The sequence below is a fragment of the Gracilinanus agilis genome, chromosome 5, assembly GCF_016433145.1.
Source record: "Gracilinanus agilis isolate LMUSP501 chromosome 5, AgileGrace, whole genome shotgun sequence".
In the NCBI taxonomy this organism is placed as follows: Eukaryota; Metazoa; Chordata; class Mammalia; order Didelphimorphia; family Didelphidae; genus Gracilinanus; species Gracilinanus agilis.
In genome coordinates this window covers 165,468,556-165,475,333 of record NC_058134.1, presented here as the reverse complement: position 1 = coordinate 165,475,333, position 6,778 = coordinate 165,468,556, and positions in this window count along the sequence as shown.

Sequence of the window (6,778 nt, the reverse complement as noted above, 5' to 3'; positions counted from 1 at the left end):
GAATGATTTTGCTATTTGTATCAAGTTCTAAAAGATTAGTTTTCTCAGTGATATCCATAGTTGCTTAAAAAATATCTTGGTAATCCATGTAATTTTTTTAAGCGGATGAAGATTGTATATTGTTTAAACTCAAAAAGGTAGCTACATTGGGAGCCACTAAGCTAGTCCATTAATGTTTGTACCTGCATGCATTTTACACATATAAACATATATGTATTTATGCATATCAAACACAGAAGTGGAAGAACAAATGGTCAGGTCCCAGAATTCACCAGGAGCAAGAAAGTATGCTGGATTTCATGTAGAAAATGATAGTCTTTTAAAGCTGCTTTCCAAGACAAAACCACATCTTTTTAATACATCTGTTCTCCTAGTGATATTGTATGATTGAATCATGGATCAACATTTTTGCCAAAGATTTAACCTTGTTAATGACTAAAATTGCAGTGAAGTCACAAATGATGAGGATAAGTGGGCAGGAGCATATTATCTTGCTTGGAAGAGGGAATATAAAATATGATAAAAATACATATATATATATATACACACACATATATATNTATTCTCTGATCATCAACACAATGGAAGGCATAAAATTAGGAATATATGCTCCCAAATCATGTTCTCCAGTGTTAGAGAAGATGTCCTTTAGAGTGTTCATAGGACAGGGCTTTATTATCAATGATGTGGCCCTCTATGCTTCCTACGCTTCTGTTTGTGGAATGATTTTGCTATTTGTATCAAGTTCTAAAAGATTAGTTTTCTCAGTGATATCCATAGTTGCTTAAAAAATATCTTGGTAATCCATGTAATTTTTTTAAGCGGATGAAGATTGTATATTGTTTAAACTCAAAAAGGTAGCTACATTGGGAGCCACTAAGCTAGTCCATTAATGTTTGTACCTGCATGCATTTTACACATATAAACATATATGTATTTATGCATATCAAACACAGAAGTGGAAGAACAAATGGTCTGGTCCCAGAATTCACCAGGAGCAAGAAAGTATGCTGGATTTCATGTAGAAAATGATAGTCTTTTAAAGCTGCTTTCCAAGACAAAACCACATCTTTTTAATACATCTGTTCTCCTAGTGATATTGTATGATTGAATCATGGATCAACATTTTTGCCAAAGATTTAACCTTGTTAATGACTAAAATTGCAGTGAAGTCACAAATGATGAGGATAAGTGGGCAGGAGCATATTATCTTGCTTGGAAGAGGGAATATAAAATATGATAAAAATACATATATATATATATAAATATATATATATGTATATAAAATCAGAAAAGGTGAGCCACTCATACCAGGAAAGTAGAGGATAACAGAAGAATAATCAGAGTAATATGCTGGTCCCCACAAAATATTAAAAGACTTAAAGAATTTATGACAGGACATAGATGAAAGCATTGGATTGTTTGGGTAGAGGATCTGCACTGGTGGAGTCACACAAATTTATGAGCTCATGGATACATCAAAGTACTTACATATACATACAGTGATACCTGTAGAAGCGAAATGGCTGAGCTCTCAATCCAGCATCTCATTAAACGCTTTTTTTAATGCAAGAACAAGCCAACCCTGGAGCCACAAATCCACCTAAAGGTACTATTCTAGAACTCTCTGATCACCTTTTTCTGTCTTCGCCACTGCTAGTTTCTTACCAGGATCTTCAAAGAGTTAAAGCACACTATGGCATATGTGATCCATGTGGAATTCATTTGCACTACTAACTCCTGTGATTGGGAGCAGACCTGCGTTTGCTTTTAGAGAATCGTTGTAATGTTTAATGAGATGTCCAATGTTATGCTTTGCACAGCAGAGATGGTCATAGAATTGTATCTGGGATTCTAAAAGCTTCCATTTGCCAAAGAACCAGCTTGGTGAAACAGTGTTGACATCACGATAGTTATATCAGTCCCATTTATATTACATTTCTGGAGCCCTGGTAGATTTCCTGTTTTATCTACAAAGAAAGAAAGATGGAAATTTTCTTTTTCATAAAAAGCCTGAATTGTATGTAATTCATGAAAATGAGAAGCTACTTTCACGTAATTACCATAATTTCTATGATTGCTTTATATCTTTGTTTATGAAAACATAGGGCTAGCGGTCAGTTATTAACTAGATCCTGTACTTCCAAGGAATACTGAATAGAACCCTTCCTAGAAATATAGGCAGAGATAGGGCCTAGCCCTAGAGCCATGATGGCGAACCTATGGCACGTATGCCAAAGATGGCACATGGAGACCTCTCTGTGGGCACATGCCAGCCCCCCCCCCGACTTGGCTGGCTGGGATCCTGGTCCTGCCCTCAAATGCAAGGGGCAGTATCCTCCCTGTACCATTGAGGCAGAGGTTGGCCAGCTGGCAGCCCTGCCTGGCCCTGCCTCTGAACACAAGGGGATAATGACATGCCTCCCTCCCTCCACCTTCACTATGGAGCTCTGCCCTGGCTTGGCCCTCTTGCAGCCCTGCCACGCCCCCAACCCTAATGCAGGGGTGGGGCATGTAGTTGAGGGCGGGGCATGTGGTTGGGGACAGGGCATGTGGTTGAGGTTGGGGCATGGGCACGGCACATGGTCCCTAAAAGGTTCACCATCACTGCCCTAGATTGTGTAATTCGAATCTATTACCCTAAAAATTAAAATCCTCTGCAAAACTACTATTCCCAGCCCCCTACTCACTTTCTGTTGTTACATGTTGATGTAGACAGGAGATAAATTGGGTGGAATTCCCTGTCTAGCCCTCTTCTACTTCCTGTTGGTGGCTCTGATGGAGCAGACATTTTAAGCAGGTAGAAAACTTAGTCACGTGGTTCTATATTGTTAGATAATATACCTTATAAAAATATAATACTTCAAGTATTGAACTTTAATTTTAATTTTACACAAGATCATTGATTTCACTAATCAAGTGAACTCCATAGTGAAGAAATACTATTTCCTGGTATGTCAATCCTTCCAACAATGAGCTTATAAACTTAAAGAGTTAAATAGAACACTAACAGGTTCACTGTCTTGCCCAAAGTCACCCAATCAATTAATCAACAAGTATTTGTCAAGTTTCTGCTGCATGCCAGGCATTGGTGATACAAGTACAAAGAATGAAACACGATCCCTACAAATAAGAAACTTACATGTTGAAAGTAGGTCTTGAATGCAGGTTTTCCTGGCTTTGCCATCAACTCTCTCTCTATTGTTCTAAACTTCAGTATTTTCAATTCTGAGTCCTCAACCCTTTATTGCAGAAAATACTCTTAACTTTTTAACACAATTTAAAAAATTCTCATTGATTCTTCCTGCCCCACATTTTTCTATTTGAATCACTACATACCTGCTCTTTGAATTCTCACTTCCAACACAAAGAAGGGGAAGGTGGGGAGGGGAATATACTTAATGATGCCTACTGTGCACTACTAAGCCCTACGCAAATATCTCATTGGATCTTCACAACACTTTTTAATGTTTTATTATTATTGCCATTTTATAATTGAGAATACTGAGGCAACCAGAGGATAAATGACTTGTCCAGGGTCGCAGAGCTAATATGTCTGAGGTCATTTTTGAGTTCTGGTCTTCCTAACTCCAGATCTAATGCTCTATCTACTCTGCCACCTGGCTCTCAAACCTTATTGTTGTTCAGTCCTTCAGGCATGTCCAATTGTGGAGATTAAAATTAATATTCAATAACTAAATATTATATTTTTATTAAGTTTTATTAATAATAAACTAACATAAAATACTAGAGTGAAAAAGGTGCTAAACTCATGTCAGCCACACTGGTGAAGGAGAGAGGAAAAGGGAAGAGCTACAGGACCTATAAGATAATAACGTGTCCACCCAAACATGGAGGCGCAGGAGAGATTAAAGGGAATTTTGGGAAATACTAAGGGACTTATGGGGGATGAAGTCCAAGGGTCAAAATCTCTATTTATACACAACTCTTTGTGACCTCATGGGCCATACTTACTGAAGTAACTGGAATGATTTGCCATTTCCTTCTCCATTGGATTGAGGGAAGCAGACATTAAATGACTTACCCAAGGTCACAAAGCCAGGAAGTTTCCGAGTCTGGATTTGAACTCAGATCTTCCTGTCTTCAGGACTAGCACACTATCCTCTGAATCACCAAGCTGGCTAGCTGACAAACCTAACTACTGCTCACTATACACTAATCTCAAGTGGAAAGGGTTTTTGTTTTGTGGTTCCGTCCTTGGTCACATTTGGGTGGCATTTACCATCTTCCCTAATTTTAGGAATTGAAATGATTCCCTGAGTAGGAAATTCCCAAGCCTCATCTTCGTATTTAATTCAGTCTCCTCTAAAATAGTTTAAACCTATTAACTCTAATGACTTATCCTTTGTGAAATACACAGTGTTTGATTCAAGAAAAATAGTTTATTTTTTCCCCACCTCATCTGCCTTTCAATCATAAATGAGGTTATACAGTAACCATTTCTAACTCAATACTGGTTTTTCAGTGTCTCCTAGGAGTGACATTCCTGAGGAAAATACTGGTCCAGATTGGCCAGGGGCAAACTCAAATGCCCCAAATCCCCAATTTAATTTAAAATGGTCTGTTCCGTGGGGCTTAGGTGAATGGTTCACTTTGGTAAAAATGTATTTAGCATATCCTTGAAGCTCTTCTGTGTTCTTAAAGGAGGAAAGGAAACAATTGGTATTGAAATCAGCCCCTGAAGCACACAGATGATTCCCAGCACTTGTTCCCCACCTGTAAATCATCTCCCAGGAGCTTATACCTCACACACTTCCAAAGGAGATGGAAACATTTTGTGTAAGCTCTTTGGAGGGAAGGAAATGCCGTCCTAACTTTTAATGTGGCTCCCAATCCGTTCACTGAATCTACCTCTTTCTAAACTCATCTCATGGCCTTAGCCTCAACAAGCTCATAGTCACACCTCTTATCCCTTTATTAACCTTTAGGTTTTTATGATCTGTTAGCCATAGATACACATCTGCTTAACACACCGTAACAAGCCTGACCACCTGCCTAAGCACGGCAAAGGCTACCAGTAAAAAAGACCCAACCATATAAATGGGGTCTGGCTTCACCTTAAAAGAAATACATTGTCTCAGCAGAGCCATCCTGGTAGCCCCAGCTCCATCCACCGGATGGAACTTCCAAAGGATCTGCTTTGGGTTGGACAATGAGATTCCAAAAAATGTGCTGCTGCCTGGGGCAGAGGGGAAGGGTCCCCATCTGCTTTCCTTTCAGAAAATGAAAGGCTCTTTGGAAGCATTTGTTCAAATGTGTGATGGTCATTTGGCCTTGAAGGCCTTGACCATTTATTTCCTGACTTTGTAGTGGCTTAATGACATTTTTGAGGATTTGGGAGATAGCGTTAAGTGCACGCTTTATACGAATTTGATTTGAACTTGAGTAAAATGCTTGCACGTTCTCTCTTCACTTTCCTTATCTGTAATATCAGAGACTAGGACTACATGATCTCCAAAGTCCCTTCCAGACCTCAAGATAAGACATTCTGACTTATGATGAATCAATGACTTCGAACTTTACACTTAATATCTCATAATTAAAGTCTACTCTAAACTTCAAAATATTATAATTCAAAAATTCATTAAAAGATTTAAAATATTATAATTCAAAAATTCATTAAAAGATTCAAAATATTATAATTTTAAAAACCATTAAAAGATTCAAAATATTATAATTCAAAAATTCATTAAAAGATTCAAAATATTATAATTCAAAATTCATTAAAAGATTCAAAATATTATAATTCAAAAATGCATTAAAAGATTCAAAATATTATAATTTTAAAAACCATTAAAAGATTCAAAATATTATAATTCAAAATTTCATTAAAAGATTCAAAATATTATAATTCAAAAATTCCTTAAAAAGATTTAACAATTATTAAGTTGAAAAAAACTAAAGCAACTAAAGCTAAATTAGATGTGCCTATGTAAATAGAAATCAAGTTTTAGAATCAAAAAGACATAGATTTAAGTCCATCTCTGACACATCCTGGTTGTATGACCTTGGACAAGTCATTTCTCCTCCTTAATGCTTTAGAACCTCTTGAGTCTACACATTCATTCCAAAGAAGGTATAGTGATGGAGTTTCTTTATCCAAGGATTTTCCTACACAGAGGATGATTACAGGTTCATTCCCAATTCCTATATATTTTTTCTTTCTTTCTTTTCACTTATCTTAAGCAAAAGAAAGACTTCTAGAAGAGTAGAAAGAAGACTAGGGTTCAAGGCTTCAGATTTGGGGGCCAGTACTGTGTGATTTGTCAATGCAAACACTATTGGTCCTATTTCAGAGATTGCCAAGATAGCTAATCTATTTATTAAAATTTCCAAACTAAACCTTTTCTTTGAAGACTTGCAGAAACATGTTGAACTGAATTTACCTGCTTAGTTGTTACAAATCTACCGAATCTAAGCAGGAAAAAAAAATGCTGAGTCTTGGGCAAAATAATAATGGCTTAATATTCACATATTTAACATATAGTTTATGAACTTTTGGGAAAAAATTGACTTTACTTTCTATGGCTTAGATTATCACATTTTAAGAAAAATAGCCAAAGAGAAGCAATAGATGTTTTGTCTTAAGGGTTACTTGATGTGAACAATATAACACTCCTCAAGCTTTGTATGTTTACAATGAAAATACCACATGCTTTTTGTGGTTGAAAGCACGCATCTTAGGCAGCTCCCCTCACCCTCCTCCCAGTTACCTGGGAAATGTGGAGAATTTTGCTAAACCACATGTCATGAATGT